Consider the following 17,662-nt stretch of genomic DNA (forward strand, 5'->3'; position numbering starts at 1 on the left):
TAACTTGTATTCAAGTCTGCAGCTGCTGGCTCTGCCTCTGAACTGACTGTCTGCTGACATCATCAGAAGTGGTGGTCTGAGCAAATTACAATACTTCCCCATAGGATTGGCTGAGACTGTCAACTAGGCAGATCAGGGGCAGAGCCAGCACAAGTCCAACATAGCCCTGGCCAATCAGCATCTCCTCATAAAGATAAACTGAATCAATGCATCTCTATGAGGAAAGTTCATTGTCTGCATGCAGAGGGTGGAGACACTGAATGGCAGTGCTGCACACTAGGCAGTACTGCCCCAGGAAGCACCTCTAGCAGCCATCTAAGGAGTGGCCAGTGGAGTTATTTTCTATGAAAAGACAGTGTTTACTGCAAAAGGCCTGAATGGAATGATTCTACTTACCAGAACAAATACAATAAGCTGTAGTTGTTCTGGTGACTATAGTGTCCATTTAAGTTTGGAATCTTAAGAGGGATGTATGTGAACAAAACTTGTGTGGACTGGCTGACAATAAAATTAGTTTAGGTAATGCAGACGTTGGTCTCTCTAACACTGTGGCATATCCCCTTTCTTCTACACTCACTACATACACCTTTTCTCTGTCTCAGACTATATACCAGGAACTTCTGCCTGCTAATAAGAAGGTAAGGAGACAAGTGGACCAGCGAGTGCTAGGGGACAGTCCTTAGAAAGCATGGAGTGAGAGCATCATTAGACGCATTTATGTCAAACTCAGGGTGCTGCCTGCTTAGTATGCCCTTAGTTGGACAGCCTGCAAGATTGGCGGGCAGCCTGACATGCATTCATGCCAGGTTGGCCTTCCAATTCTTTGGACAGACATGCCCCCTTTTTGGGCATGTTCTCCCCTTTTGGCAGGTCTGGTCACGTGATTCGCACCAGGGGCCCAACCCTTTTACCCCACCCATTGACTTCCTGCTTCACTGGACACTGCTGTTAGGGGTTATGGATTTACTTGAAAGATTAAAGCATAAATTAGAGCGAGATTAGCATAGAGTATGTGTTTTCTTATAGCTGCGTCGTATGAGTTTCCCTCTAACACCATCTCCATTAGATACATGACGCTTGGGAGGTATGACTGTTGTTTTTGGTCGATAAGATTCTGTAATTAGGCCTATCATAATTGTCAGCACCAGGCCCAATGTGCTCTTAATCCGGCCCTGCACAGAAGTTAAACTCACAGGTCTATAATTTCCAGGCAAGGATTTTGAACCCTTTTTAAATATAACATAGAAACAAATCTGTGCAGTGAGAACGTTGTTATTAAAAATCAAGCTGCTTCCACACTGAATGTGTAATTCTCCCCAAACACACAAATCCGTGAAATACAAAGTTTAAAACAGTGGAGCGCTTATATATTAACCCAGTGTTATATTGTGCACCCAAATGAAATATTATAGCACTTAGCTGGGTTTTTTCGGTTATTATATTGATATCTTCTGTACCTTTAAAAAAAAAAAAAAAGGATTGCATATAGTGTGATATTGTTATTTTTGTAAAGGTATAAGGGAGAAAAATTGGAAAACTCACATATTCCAGAGCTAATATGACCTAGCTCTGGTATGGACTGCTTTTAGGTCCGTTGTGGGCGACCTCCCCCTCTTTTGTTCCAATGCTGGTGTATATCCAACGTTACCTCTCAATAGAAAACAATATATATAGTGAAGGTCCACTAGAAGTGAGTTGCAGCTTATTACAAGTAGGAGTATACTCACAAGTGTAGAGCCTGTATCCTGGCTCAGTAAAACAGCTTAGTGTAGTTTGGGACTACACACCCATCTGTGTAGATGCAGGAGACTCAAATAGGTAAAAAAAAAAAAGTATTACTTTATTATAGAAAACAATAAAGGTATAAAAATACAAATACCAAATATAGAAACAGTCTATCAATAAAGAAACGTGTTTCACCGTTCAATTCGGCTTCCTCAGTCTTCTAATTGTGACTTCGTGGGTCTCTGCTTTTTAAATGTTTTCTCTGTCCGTTTATCAGCAGCTGTCGCTCGTTTGTTTCCTTTTTCGCGCTGTATTTGCGGTCCACGCCTCAATTCCAGCATGAGTACGTGAACCGCATGACGTCATTGCGTAGAGGTAAAAGTTTGTGGGACACCTGATATGTTGCGAGAGGACGTATTATATCGCTCCTCCCTCCTTCCTGAAATCTGTGTTCCATTATGCGTCTCACCATTAAAAGTTCCATTTTTCGGAGTAAAAAAATGATTTATAAAAATTATATAAGATACATTCATTATTTAGAACATTTTTACAATGAGAAAAGAAAGAGTATACCTCTTATAAAGTGCATTATATATATATGAAAAAGAGAAAAGAAAATAAATACTGTTGTATAATAAATCAAACATCACTATACTTAATATCATACTTTCTACAACATATATTTCATGAAGGTTTGATTCAAGTATGCTCTTATCTATATTTTAGCCAAATAAGTAGATTTAACACATTACATAGAGTACATTTTTTTCTCTCTTATGCTATTTAGGTATAATAAGTGTCCCTTGTATTCTAATTTGTATGATTTATAGGACATAACTTCAATTAAATGAAATATAGATATCCAATCTATACCTATTTAATTTCTTGAAATAGAAAATTAAAAATTAAAAATGACAATAGAAAATTAACTTAATAATAAAAAATAGCAGTTTTCCATACTTCTTCATTCATTGAAAGATCCGTAATTAAGTTAAAAGTTAAATCTAATATTTAATTATTTCTAAAAAGTGGATTATTATCTTTTTCATTTTAGGAAATGGCAGATCTCAAATTCATTATTTAGTCCATATGAGATCATTGTATTTAGCGTAAAGATCAATTCCATCTCTGCTTTTCCTATAGTCTTATTAAAATCCTCTCCTCTCCAATCTTTCCAAACTTTTTTTATACCTACAAATTTCATACCTATAGGATTTTCTTGAATATAGGAACATTTGTTTTTATAAATCATCTAATTTTGATCCAAAAAGTCTGAATGGTTCAAAAGGTAGATCACAAAGAGAACAGAGAGAGTCTGCTGATAAATTTCTCAATCAAACTGCCCTCCTTGCCACTGTAAATAATCCCATAGATTTTTCTGAAATAGTAAGGCTTTCAGCAGAGGAGTCTAGCAAAAAAATCAGATCCTCTTTGGATTCTCACAAACTTTTTCTAGAGATTCTAGCTAGAGCATCTGAGCCTTGGCCACCAAAGTATCTGCAATCAGGCTGTGTTTTGAGATGCTCAGAAGATAAAGAGTTTCTTTAAGAAATAGTAAATATGTTTAACATAGCATATTTCAAGGCACTGGAATCTCCAATGGGTAATGCAGTCTTCTTCCTAAGTTGGGCAATGGAAACGTCTACTTTTGGTAAATCCTCCAATTTACACTCTAGTTCCTCTTTAATAGAAAAGATTGTTTTGAAATGTTTAGATATAAAAAAGCTTTTTCGATGGATATTTTCCATTAAAGCCTGAACTTCTTTGATAAGCTTGAGTATGCTGTCTTCAGGAAAACAACATTCTTCCTTAGAGAAATAATTGGAGTCACCCTCAGAAGATTTATAATAGGAGGACTCTGAACTGGAATCAGAGTATTCCGACATTCTACACTGTTTCCTTAACCACTTAAGGACACATGACACGTCTGACATGTCATGATTCCCTTTTATTCCAGAAGTTTGGTCCTTAAGGGGTTAAAGGGACACCGTAAGCACTGTATCTGCTCCATCTCATTAAACTGATTATTGTTTCTGGAGTCCCCTTGTACCATCATTTCTTTCAGCATTAAACTGTTTTTAATGTTTTAATGCTAAACAAGAGTCCCCGGCAGTCCATCCCCTCTGTGCTGCTTTGGCTAATAAGGAAGTATTAGCCTAATCAGCAATGGGCAGCTGTGATTGGCTGAGAGTGTCAACTGACTATTTTTAGCCTGTCAGAGCTCCAACTGACGGTATGAATGGGTATGACAACAAGGAAGTGTGTAATCTCTGCCTTAGCTACACATAAAGAAGGAGCCGGACTGTGGGTGGCCAGGGACTCTTATTGTGTGGCATACTGCATGAACATGGTGCAACACTGAATGGAGGGACAGTGCCAGGGCACTCCAGGCACTATAACCAATTCAAAGCGCTGAAATGGTTATAGTGACTACAGTGTCCCATTAAAGGAGATGTGCTAGTCGGTTAAGAACTAACAGATGCCTGCACAGGCAGAACAGCTGTATATCTCATATCCAAAAGGTCTGTTGTAAGTTCTGCTGAAACCAGGACATTTCTAACTTTTTAGCTTATTTTGATCAAACTGCACATAATTTCCAATTATATCCATGTAGTATAGGTTGTGCCTCTCAGTGGATTCTGGATTAGACATACTGAAATGAGGGGGCCGGGGGGATATTTAATACTAATCTAGGTCAAGATCCAACTAGTATCCAGAAGATAAAAGCAAAAAGTCTTATCTTAATAGCCTCAGAGTGTTCTGGAGGGCAGGTGAGAACACACTGCAACAGACTGAGTGTACCTGGAAAACAGGTAGTTTCTACTGGACTTAAATATACTCCTTGGTCCTTGAAATTCAAGATCCATTTCAATGTTTGAATTTTGGCGCCTGAAATAACGTAAATCGCATTGTGCATGCACACTACAATTTCCCGGTGGAATGTTTCGCAACCCGTGCATGCGTTTTACTGTCAGGAGCGCTTAGCACATGTGCACCTTTGCCTTACCCAGCACGATATCAGCAGAAGTTAGACACCCAGGCACCCAGCATGTGTTCCATCTGATTGAGATGGAGGAAGAGTCCTTTCCAGCAAATTAAAATAATAAATTGTAAGCCTTACTATCTATCCAGCCAGAAGCAGGCAAATAACTGTAAAGTGGCACTTTATAATACGGAGGAGAAATTTTATTTTCGGTTCTGCCTGCAGACTAGATAAAAACCCAGTTGTCTTGCACGGCCTCTAATCTGGAGGGAAAGGTGGCTTTGGTGGGGGGAAGGGGCTATACTATAGTGTGGGGATAGTGACTATAGTGGGCAATATGGGTTGTAGTGGGCATAGGTAAAGGATAGTGGCAGCAAGGGAATAGAGGCTGCAGTGGCTATAGTATGGGACAGGAGGGCTGTAGTGGGGAAATTGTTTCTATTATGGTAGATGTTTGGAGGAATAGTATCTACAGTGGGTCACTGTGGCTGTAGTAGGGGGATAGAAGCTATACTGTGGATAAGGGTTGCAGTGGGAAGATGGATGCTGTAGTAGGGTATAGGGATGAACAATCCTATTACTAAACTAAAGCTTTTTCCATCCTTCTTAAGGAAGAGAATTCATATTCCTGGTGGTCTGTAGGGAGATGCAGCATGGTAGTACAGCCAGTTTTTCACGGCCAGCACTGGAGAAATGTAACCCATGACAATACTCTGATACTGCGCAGGAAAGGGAGACCTATTACAATCAATCTATTTGAGCGCACACACAGGCTCACATAACCAATAGTAATATAATCTTTATTGTATTGATTCATTAAAAACATCCCTACAGGCAGACAAATATATATTCATAAAAAAAATCATATTAGAATCACATAATTTGTTTCAGCAAGTAAATGGGAATATTTCAGCAAGACTGTGGATCAATCAACCAAGAGAAGAGCAAACCAACAAAGTAACAAAAAAGGTAAGTAACATTTTCATGTCAAAGTAACATTTCAACCAAATGCCTTTGTCAAGAGAGGATAACTGCCCCAAAACCATCACCATTAATAAATTATTATTAAGCAGAAGCACCTGAAAGGTGGTTAGCTACTGATTGCACAGAACAGCCCATCTACCAGGGCCTGTGTCTTTGACAAGTAAGTATAGGATCCCAAATACAGTTAGAGGTGAACAAACAAAGGAAGCAAGTACAGGTAAGTAACCTCTAACTAATGGAAAATACAGATGAAGAAAGTAGTATTACCCAACCACAGATGTTAAGCTAACTAGTCTATAGTTTCCGGGTTGAACTTGTGATCCCTTTTTAAATATAGGCACCACGTCTGCTTTTCTACAATCCTCTGGAATAATTCCTGAAAAAAATGAATCCTGTAAATATAAAAACAGTGGTATGGATATTTCTAAACTAAGTTTGCATGCGTTATTATTATGATGATATTATTTATATAGAGCCAACAAATTCCTCAGCACTTTACAGTGGGTTGACGAACAAACATGTAGTTATAACCAGACAATTTGGACACACTGGAACAGAGGGGTTGAGGGCCCTGCTCAATGAGCTTACATGCTAGAGGGAGTGGGTCAAAGTGACACAAAAGGTAAGCATAGTATTAGACTAATGACAGTTGCAAGAGAGGAATCAGTCGGGAGCTATTAACAGTTTAATTTATACGCTTTTATGAAGAAGTGGGTTTTTAATGATTTTTTTGAAGGAGTGGAGACTGGGTGAGCATCTAATGGAGGAGGAAAGTGAGTTCCGCAGGAACGGTGCAGCCCTCGAGAAATCTTGAATGTGAGCATCAGAGGTGGGAGTACGGATAGAAGATACACGTACGTCTTCAGCAGAGCGTAAGGGCTCAGACGGAACATACGTGTATATTAGGGAGGATAGATAGGTGGGAGCAACATTGTGTAGAGATTTGAAAGCAAGAACCAGAATTTTAAAATGAGCCCAATGTAGGGATGACAGAAGGGTGAGGTGTGGGAGGTGTGGGCGGACAGGAAGATGAGCTTTGCCGCCGCATTCATTATGGACTGTAATGGCGCAAGTTGGGAGTACGTAAAACCACTGAGAAGCGGATTACAGTAGTCAAGGCGAGAAAAGACAGTGCAATGGACCAGCACCTTAGTCGCATCTGGCGTTAAGTAGGGCCGGATCCGCGCAATGGTTTTGAGATGGAAGTGGCAGGATTTAGCGACAGACTAAACATACGGCATGAAGGAGAGGTTGGAGATAAAGAGAAGACCTAGGCAGTGAGCCTGCATGGTGGAGCTGATGGTAGCACTGTTGACTTGGAGGGAGACAGACACAGGAGTAGCAACACTTGAGGGAGGAAAGACCAGAATATCAGTTTTGGTCAAGTTGAGTTTAACCCCTTAAGGACCAAACTTCTGGAATAAAAGGGAATCATGACATGTCACACATGTCATGTGCCCTTAAGGGGTTAAGGAAGTGGGCAGCCATCCAGTTAGAAATAGCTGAGAGGCAGTCAGAGACACTAGTCAAGAGGGACGGGGAGATATCAGGAGAGGACAGATAGATTTGCGTGTCATCAGCATAGAAATTATATTGGAAGCAAAAGGAGCTAATGAGTTTACCAAGGGAGGCAGTATAGATGGAAAACAGTAATTTCTAATTAGTGGAGTAATTGCTGCTTGATCCAAGGAGACATCTGATTGCTATTTTGGGGTCAAGAATATTTTTTTCCTAGTGTGTTGCAAAATTGGAAGTGCTTCAAACTGGGTGTTTTTGCCTTCTTTTGAATCAACAGCAAAAAACATATGTGAGGAAGGTTGAACTTGATGGATGCAAGTCTCTTTTCAGCTATGTAACTATGTAAATATGTAACTTCACAATAACTTGTCCCCTCTTTCCAGCCTATTCCCTACCCATCAACATATTTGCTCACTGTGAACTGGTTAAACTGGTTTGTTAATTAACCTATTCAGTCCTTAAAAGTGGTATTTATGCAGGTTATTGTGAACTAATAACTTTAGGAGTTATGGGTGTAAAAGCACAACTATTGTGTTAAAATGTCAGTCCTTATTCATGTCCATAACAGCCTTGCTTGCTTTGGCTATGAAATTTCAATTTTCAAGTTTAGCCCTTCTAATCTCCCTTTAGCAAGCTCTATTGGCATGTATATATTTGTTATATGATGCTATTGACCCCTCTGATTTAAATGTTTTGAATGCCCTTTTCTTATCTTTTATTATTTGACTAACCCTTTTGCTAAGCCACATTGGTTTTAATTAGTTTCTTTTATATTTGTTTCCAATAGTGTGTATTAAGAAATCCTTATTTTTTTCCTCCAGCCAGTGGCATACTAATAGGGGGCGGTCCACCACAGTGCCACTCATTATGGGGGTGCCATCCACCTGTGTAGCAGGAGCCAGAGGAGAAATGTGGAGGCATACAATGCTGTGCTGCCAACGTGTTTCGCCTTCATGGTGTTCTGAGCAGAAGCGCTCTGTCAGTGTGTGCAGCCGGCGTTGCAGCGGAAGACACTGAGGTCCAGATCAGCAGGGAGCAGTGAGCAGACAAAGGAGCAGGGTGAGTGCTTGCTAATATAATTTTTTTTGTTTGTTTGTTTAAAAGTGTTTTTTGTGCAGAGGTCTTGTAGAGGGGGCAGGGGTTTTTGTGAATTGGGTGCAGGAACTTTTGTAGAGGGGGACAGGTGTTTTTGTAGAGGGGCAGGATTTTTGTAGAGAGGAGGGCAGAGGTTTTTGTTGAGAGGGAGCAGGGTTTTTTGTGAATGGAGGACAGGGGTTTTTGTGAATGCAGGGAGCAGGGTTTTCTTGTAGAGGGGTGCAGGGGTTTTGTAGAGGGTGAATTTTCTTGTAGAGGGGTGCAGGTTTTTTTGTAGGGGGCAGGGTATTTTGTAGAGGGGCATGTTTTTTTGTAGGGTGGTAGCAGGAGTTTTTGTGAATGGAGGGTGCAGGAGTTTTGTAGGGGGATGCAGGGGTTTTGTAGAGGGGGCATGATTTTTTGAAGAGAGAGCAGGGTTTTTTGTTAAGGGGGGCAGGGATTTTCATAGAGGGGGGCAGAGGTTTTCATAGAGGGGGGCCAAGGATTTTCATCCGGTCTAACAGCTCGTCTATCCTAGGAATGGGGTATGTGTCCTTCATAGTCTTGTCATTCAACCTCCGTAGTCTACACAGAAGCAGCTCCTACTGTCCCGCTTCTGTAGTAGGAGTACTGGGGATGATCAATGTCCCCCAGTTGGAGCATGTCTTGATCTCCTGATGCATATTCTCCCAGACCTACTCTAGGATACAGTATGGAGGTTGGCGAAGGGGCCATTGGCTTGGGGTTTCTTACATGTGGGTGGCCAAAGGAGTGTATCCTGGGAAATTAGAGAACATAGTCTTCCTAGCCTTGAGTAACTGTCATACGTGGGTATGCTTCTGAGTATCTAACCTATTTCCCAACTGTACCTCTTCTAATTCTCCAATATGATCTCCTCCCACAAGAAGGTCTGGTAGGGGAAGGTACTCAAAGTCTTCAGAGGCAGAGGCACTTCTTCTGCTATCTCATGTTAGGGGTTGAACATGTGTACATTACCATTTTTACAATTGATGTATCATCTGTTTACACAAATAGACACTTGAATTATCACCTACTAATACTATGCACTAATCCACACCTGCATTCAGACATACAATGGCACCACAACCTTCACATTGTTAATACATTTGTAAATACATGCTTTCTCACAGACTCTGTGTACTCAACTACAAGCATGGTCACATAATATCATAAAAGTAATGTAAAAATGTGTTTAATGGCAGTTTATTGAGAAAAGGGTTAAGTAAAAAAACACAAATATATCAATACAGTAGAAGTGATACCACCACGGAGAAAGCTGTAAGAGTACAATACAATCAGCAACTGAGACACTGAAAAACAAATCCAGTGTATATTGATGAAATGGAAACAAAGTCAAGTATCTCAATAATAATAATCTATTGAGATAAAGTGGGCAACCTGCCCTAGCATTCCTTGACTATTAGGCCCAGGTGCAAGGTTTTGGACACCTAAACTAGATACTCCAATCAGGCTTGTATATAAAAAAAAACAACATATCCAGTTAATAGAAAAACTGGGCAAAACTAGTCACAAAGTGCGTCACTAAGGCGCACCAGATAGCCCCACGTGGTTGAGTTACAGCTGAACATGGAACTGATAGCTGAACATTGTCATCTGCTTGTTTTACATGTTCTGTTGTGGGTACTTTGCTGGCAATACCCATTACAATTTAGGTTTTTTATTATAATAAAGATTTAGATACTGTTCAATTTGGGTCCTGGCCTCTCTGCTTGCCTCATATTTATATAGACGAACCTGTCTGGCTGAACACACCTGAGAGTTGAAAATATTTATCCTGTTGTGGGAAGTATCCCTCTCAAACTGTATTTGTCAAACCCAGAGCCAGGTGTCACGGCAAGTGTGCCTAATTCATTATTGCACTATGGAATATTGTCCTTTAATGTAATTTGTGAAGTGCACAGATGAACTAGCTGCCTGGCAGAGGAGGTATTGTCAATGTCAAAAGGGGTTGATTTGATTGTACGGAAGGTTTATAGCCTTATTCCTTTTGAAGCTGGGACCCCCACAGAGGTCAGATGACAGAAGGGGTAAATTGCAGAGGAATGTGAAAGCTGCAAGCTTTGAGATTCTACACTTGGAAAGCCTGAATGTCTGACTTCAGCCATACGTCCTGTACCTCTTATTTGATGAGTCAATCTCTTTGATATGTTAATGGCCATTAGCCTTGTTCCAGTACCATATCCAAAAGGAAAAAAAAACATTAATATTTACCCACAGAATAATAAATAAGCCTCATTTTTGTTATATATGGAATGTGCCATATTTGGTCGCAAGTAAGTAATGTACATATGTATAGCATGGGAAAATGATAAATTCGTAGATGCAATTATTATTTCTGTGGCAGGTACATAAGAGAATATAGAACCAAATGTTTCCATTTGGATTGATGTTGGTCTGGAACACAAGGGGTGGTCACTCATTATCTCTATAGATATTCCTTAACTTCACCTCTAGGCCAGGCGTGGTAATCCACAGGTTATATATCCAATGATACTGAAATGTCTTAGTACTTGCTTGGGCCAGAATTTTATTCTAAGTGAGTTACCATCTTTCTTACCAGTGATACAAATCCAATTTGGTATATTCAAGAGAGCCCAAATGATTTCAAGTGCACTTGGAGGAGCGTGAATTCACACACCAGACACATGTTGGTATTCAAAACAAGCCTCGCTCGTTTATTTATCAGTATGTGTTTTTATACATTAAAAAGTAAGTACTTACATGCAAATACTAATAGGACAGTAGTAGGAAGGGAGTTAAAGGAGTACAGATAAGACATAGGGATGAACGTCATGTACATATAACAGATAAGTTCAGAGAAAGAGAAAGAACAGACTGATTTAGGAGAGACATCTCTGGTATCTGCTCCTGGAACAAGACATATATGGTCTTAAGTGTCGTTTTAAGCATTAAACATTTCTTGAGTCCAAGTTAGCCAATTTCAATATAGAATATCTAATATGACACCTATAAGCTTGAACCTTGGAATCAAAGTAAATTATTTCACAATCCCCTGTTTTGATCCAAAGGTTACCCAAATGTCAAAGGTATTTCCAGGCCTTCTAGCCAAAGCCTGTGGGACTTTCATTTATTTCTTCACCACAGTTCCCTTGGACTGAGAGACCGCCAGAATCAGCTGAGGACATTTCCTTCATTTGTTAGGCGAGGTAACATCATAAAAACCTTCCGAAGTAAGAGCTGGAAGGTAAGTTAAGGTACGACCAACAGTAGATTTGTTTTTACATAGAGAGGTTAGTAGACATGAAAAGAATCTAAAGGTTAGAAAATGACCATAATAACAAATACAGCTAATAGCAAAAAGTATCCTGTTTTGGTTGAACTTGTGACAGTATGCTGTTAATGTAATGCTGTGTGTATGTGGTCACTGGGTTATCTAAGACAATATCTAGGATGGCAGTAACATCCACCACTGCCCTAACACATGAGGGGGCACCCCTGACAACAGGGTCCAATCTGGTGGAGTAGTATGTTATTGGTCTTTGTTTACCAGTGACCATATACACACCGCATGACATCAACAGCATACTGTCACAAGTTCAACCAAAACAGGATACTGGCTTCTTTGGGGATTGGGATTGGACATTTGGGCTAGGGACATGGTTGACTTTACTAATCAAGAAAATGTTGTACTTTTTGCTATTAGCTGTATTTGTTTTTGTGGCCATTTTGATCACCTGGGGGCAGAAGTGTTTACTTTGAAGAGCTGAGTAAGTGATTAGGACTTTCTGTTATTTTATCCCTTTTGTTTTTATCTGTTGTTGGTGTAAATAATCTGCTTGTTTTGTATGTACTGTGACTATTTTTTGCTCATAATAAATATTCCTTTATTAAGTTCTGCCTTTGTCTTGTAAAGGATCATGTGACCTGAAGAGACTCATTTGTATTTTTGCAATTCCTTAAATATTATGCTAAGTTGTATTTGGTTGGTTTTTATTATTGATTTACCTGGGAGACCAATGCACCCCATTTATAAATTGTCTTGGTGGTGGCAGTGTTAAAATAGTAATAGTTATATTATTATGTTTAAGTGTGGGTGGTGTTAAAATGGGGGATTTTGTCATTATTTTATTTCCGGTCTAGTGCAGACAAATAGTGAATTTTAACCTACTTATGTCACCCAGAGCAATGACGTAAGTAGGATAATTTCATCCATCAATACCAATTGTTTGTATATACTATAGCATTGGATTTCCTATTTTTCTTTTTTCCCATATACCTACTCGATCCTGAAAACAAGCTCCAAAGACCCTCCATTTATATCCATAGATGGGGGTTATTCCATCCAGGCCTTCATAATAGAGCTGAGACAGCTCTAAAAAGTGCGCGTGTACACTTTTGCCCATTTGTACTCCCTTCACATACATCTACTGTACTGCACCATAATCTGTTTCTTGCTTTGTACTTATAGATTCATATACGAAGAGCATCATCTTTATTGTATGTATATGTTGGAAGGCCATTTGGCCTGAATTTGTGGGAGGAGTTATGATCCTATATAAACCCTACGCCCCCTACTTACCTTTGTTGTGCAAGCTGTTTGTTGGTCAGACGAATAGACTGTTCAAGGTCAGCATTTGCATGAGATCCACTTCCAGGTCATACAAGACATCATTTTGGTTTCACCTTTGCTCCATGAGGTCTCCTACTCCAAGCTGTGTCCAGGAATCCTGCAGCAGGGCTTTCCGTTAATCCAGTGGCCTTCTTTCCAGTCAGCATCACATTTGGTGTCTCAGGGACTCTCAAACCATAAGTTGACCCACCTGTTGTGCCAGGATTAGTTCCCAAGACGTTCAGCACAGCACGGGTCCTCACTTCACGGTTTCCTTTCGGGTTGCACGGTTATTATGTTATCTTATACTCACCTAGCTGTTCATGTAAAATCTGTTGTTTAAAAGCTGTTTTGGTTAAAATCTGTTGGGTTAAAAATCTGTTTGGTTAAAACTACAAACGAAATACAATTTTTCGCCTACACACTGACCCCTACCGGTCTTTTGGTGTACTACAGGCTTCTCAGACATTATTGCATTTCATGTACAAACCAACGAACCACTGCATTTTCGCCTACACACTGACCCCTACCGGTCATTCAGTGTACTACAGGCTTCTTAGACATTATTACATTTCATGTACAAACCAACAAACCACTGCATTTCCACCTACACACTGACCCCTACCGGTCTTTCGGTGTAATACATGCTTCTCAGACATTATTGCATTTCAGGTACAAATCAACGAACCACTGCATTTGCGCCTACACACTGACCCCTACCGGTCATTCGGTGTACTACAGGCTTCTCAGACATTATTGCATTTCATGTACAAACCAACGAACCACTGCATTTTTCACCTACACACTGACCTCTATTGGTCATTCGATGTACTACAGGCTTCTTAGACGTTTTTGCATTTATGCATTTATACCTACACCTACACTGACCCCTACAGGTCATTCAGTGTACTACAGGCTTCTCAGACATTATTGCATTTCATGTACAAACCAATGAACCACTGCATTTTTCACCTACACACTGACCCCATATCGGTCATTCGATGTATTACAGGCTTCTTAGACGTTTTCGCATTTCATGTACAAACCAATAAACCACTGCATTTTCACGTACACTGACCCCTACCGGTCATTCAATATACTACAGGCTTCTCAGACATTATTGCATTTCATGTACAAACCAACGGTCCACTGCATTTTCACCTAGACACTGACCTCTACTGGTCATTTGGTGTACTACAGGCTTCTCAGACATTATTGCATTTATCAGTTTTCAAGAAGCGGTATCCCAGTACCCTGTATTACTGTATCAGGTTAGTAGGTTTACCAGTTCTCGTTTTCCCTCGAGGCTTCATTCAGCCTCCACGGCCTCATTCAGCCTCCCCACCTCCCAAAGTGGGTTCTAAACTTCCAACAGGCCAGTTCTGAGATTCCTCACAGCGTTTAAAAACATCAATCACACAAACCTACACCACCTTGCTACTACTTATACTTTTCTTCAAACATAGCTCCAAGAAGATGTACCCAGTATCCTGCATTCCGGTAACAGGTAAGAAGGTTTACCATTTTACGTTTTCCCTTGAGGCCTCATTCAGCCTCCACGGCCTCATACTACCCCCCACTTCCCAAAGTGGGCTCTGCACTTCAAAACGTACCTGGGCTAAGATTTCTCACAAAATGTCAACAACAATATCTTAATCATAATCCACCATTTACTACTATATTTATTGGTACATGTTTTGTCATTTATTTCTACATATTACTTATACACCAAGTTCTACGCCATCAACAACCTACAGTCTACCTGGTTCCCTGCATTGCAGAATCAGGTATTGGTAATCTTACTCACTACGATTACGTTTCTCCTTAAGGCCTCACTTTGCCTTCGTATCATTCAAAAAATTCACATTTATGGGAACCCAGGGACTTGTCTCTAATTTACAGACCAACGGTTAGGTCCCTCAGCTTACCCACGTTCGTACCTTACAGTATCTCTGATACACACCTTCTCATACGTTCTACATTTTTACACTCATTATATTAGTGACACGCCTAAGGCCCACTAGCATCTTTTTCCCACTAAGGTTACCCGGACCGGGCCCGTTCCCTGCAGAAGCAAGAATATATTGTAATCTTCTGGCACATTGCCCAAATAAAGAGGACAAACACTCAAGGTTAAGTATCTACATACGTTTTACCACACCATTCTAAGAGACAAGCCCCATTAGGCTAGAGAACTGGCATTGAGGGTTAGGCGCTAGCCTTAGCTATCCTAAGTAATACTATGGTCCCGCGAGGTCTACACTCCACCTCAACACGGAGGTTCAGCCTCACGACCAAATCATAGTTAGCCACCTCGCTCGCCCTTCTTTAGGGCTACAGTTAGGGCTTCCCATGTCACGGCCACACGTTTTGAATCTCTTACGGTTACCGAGAGGCCGACATCCTGCCACCACGTTCAAGTGGCCACAAAATCCCCTCTGCCTAAATCATAGGTAGAGCCTCTCTCCGCCACTTCGCACTAGCAGGGCCTCACCTGTCACTTGGTACTAGAAAAATTATTCGCTTCGGCACTAGCTAGCAGGCCAGTTCTCCAAAGGTCTCATCCATACTTCTAAGAAACATTACTTATCCAAATCATTATTTATTTTTCAGAATGTCACAAGTATCCATCCCGATAATTGGTCTGCTGTTGGACGAAATACGCACCACGCCAGTCTGGCCAGGGTCTCCATAGGAATCCCTCACCCCTTCTACCCTCAGTTACCTGGGATTCTGATACATTCTCAAAAAATATCAGCAGAGCTCTGACACAGGGGTATCCTCTCCCCAGCCACTGCCAGTAAGGCAGAACTACACTGGCTCACAACGGCTCAGCCCAATGTTCCCAGGCCCGGTTCTAGTTCACAAGGGCCGTCAGCTTACTCCTCAAATTCCAATCAGGAGACCCTAGTCGCTATCCTGGCCAACCTCCAAATGATTAACTAGCTATAGCCACACCAAGTGTCTCATTAAGCCCGGCAGGTGCTCACCTGGCGATCTCGGTCATACAGTCTGGGATACCCCTCATTTCCCTCCCTGTCCCTCACCACCCACTATCACTACTCCATATGTCTCACCGGCCCACCCAAAGTAATTCTCGATGGAAAGGATGTTAAACTAACATCACTACTTAACTTCACAAGACTCCCTACAGTACAAAGGTTATATTCTTGGTGACATTTCAGTACTCCAAAGAGTGACACCCACGATTTAACAAAGCTTTCCATTCCTCTGTTTATCATTACCTCTCGCATAGAGACAGCTACTTCCACTTCTCACCACCCCTTCACCCCACGCACTAGTCAGGGAGGCAGCCAGAGGGACAAGCTGGGCTGACCACTTCATTTCTGACCACTTCATATCTGGGGAAGGCTCGGGTGCACTATGACTTTAATACTGGGGTATGCTATTTCACTACATGCAGGGTTTTGCACATCTGCTCCAGAACCTACACCTAGTCCACATACGCAGCCCATCTGTCACCTAAGATACGCCCAACTAAGGTTAACTTTGTTATCCTAATATACTGTCTGCATTTACACCCAGCTAGGCACCTGGTAGATTCTGGTGCCGGGTTTCTCACAGGGGTTCACACGGGCCTTATCGCCATTCCCACAGGTTCACTCGTAGGCCCTAACCTATTATCTGCACCCATTGACCCTCTTACGGAGGACCACCTTCTGTCCACAGCAGTCATACGCTGGGTTTACGATCGCCTCCTTACGGTCTTCACACTTCTCATCTTGGCGTACCATTCCCATCGTTGTAGAAATTCACTATACCCTATAATACGTCTGATCATAGACCTATTCCGCACCGCACTCTACATCCATTCCCAGCATCAAACTCCCTCATTCCCGCTATGGAGTTCTCACTGCACTACGCAAATCAATCATGCCATACAAGCTATCACTTAACAAGATGGACTTGTTCAACGCCTTTAATCTACTATCTATTCACCCTTCACCATGGCACCTGGCCTACGTTCGGGCGGCCATCCTCGCTAACCATTTTGTGGCTATTTTCATAGGCTGACTTGGCTGGCAGCAACCTCTCAGTTCTTATTAGTCTGCTTTTACATTCCTGGTGTCCACAACACAGCCGCTGAAGTTCTTTCACGCCCAGTTTAACCCCTTAAGGACACATGACGTGTGTGACACGTCATTATTCCATTTTATTCCAGAAGTTTGGTCCTTAAGGGGTTAAGGTCTCGCTATGACCTACTTCATACCATCCAGGATCCAACCTTTTCATGAGATAATCTTGGACTAAGCACACAGTTACACCTCATTCAGATACGCACGCTTCACGCAGTTTCACTACTACTCTATCACTCATGCCAGGGCTTTGTATATTGTTCCATGTCACAAGTAGAGTTTGCTTGCTTTAAGACTTTTTTAAACTATTGTGCTTTTTGCCTTTTCCTCTAAACCTACATATCAAGCATCTTATTTATACCTCCTAGGCTGCCACTCCATTTTACGTATCCAAGGTCAGCCACACACTATCAGTACTAAGCCATTACTTCTTCACGTCTAAACATTCCATTAAGGTAAGCTACATCATGGCTTCCTTCACTGGTCTCTCTTTTTCGCAGAAGCGCTGCATCAGCGGTTCCAATTAAGCTCTTACACCCCAGTCCACATCACTAGGTGATGGGGCCACAGGTAATCCTCAGCTTAGTTACACATATACCTCAATCAGAGTAAAAGCTCCTTATTAGCTTTCAGTACACAAGCTGTATAAACTTGCAATAAAGTGTGTTT

Source organism: Pelobates fuscus, chromosome 12 (assembly GCF_036172605.1).
Source record: "Pelobates fuscus isolate aPelFus1 chromosome 12, aPelFus1.pri, whole genome shotgun sequence".
NCBI classification, from domain to species: Eukaryota; Metazoa; Chordata; class Amphibia; order Anura; family Pelobatidae; genus Pelobates; species Pelobates fuscus.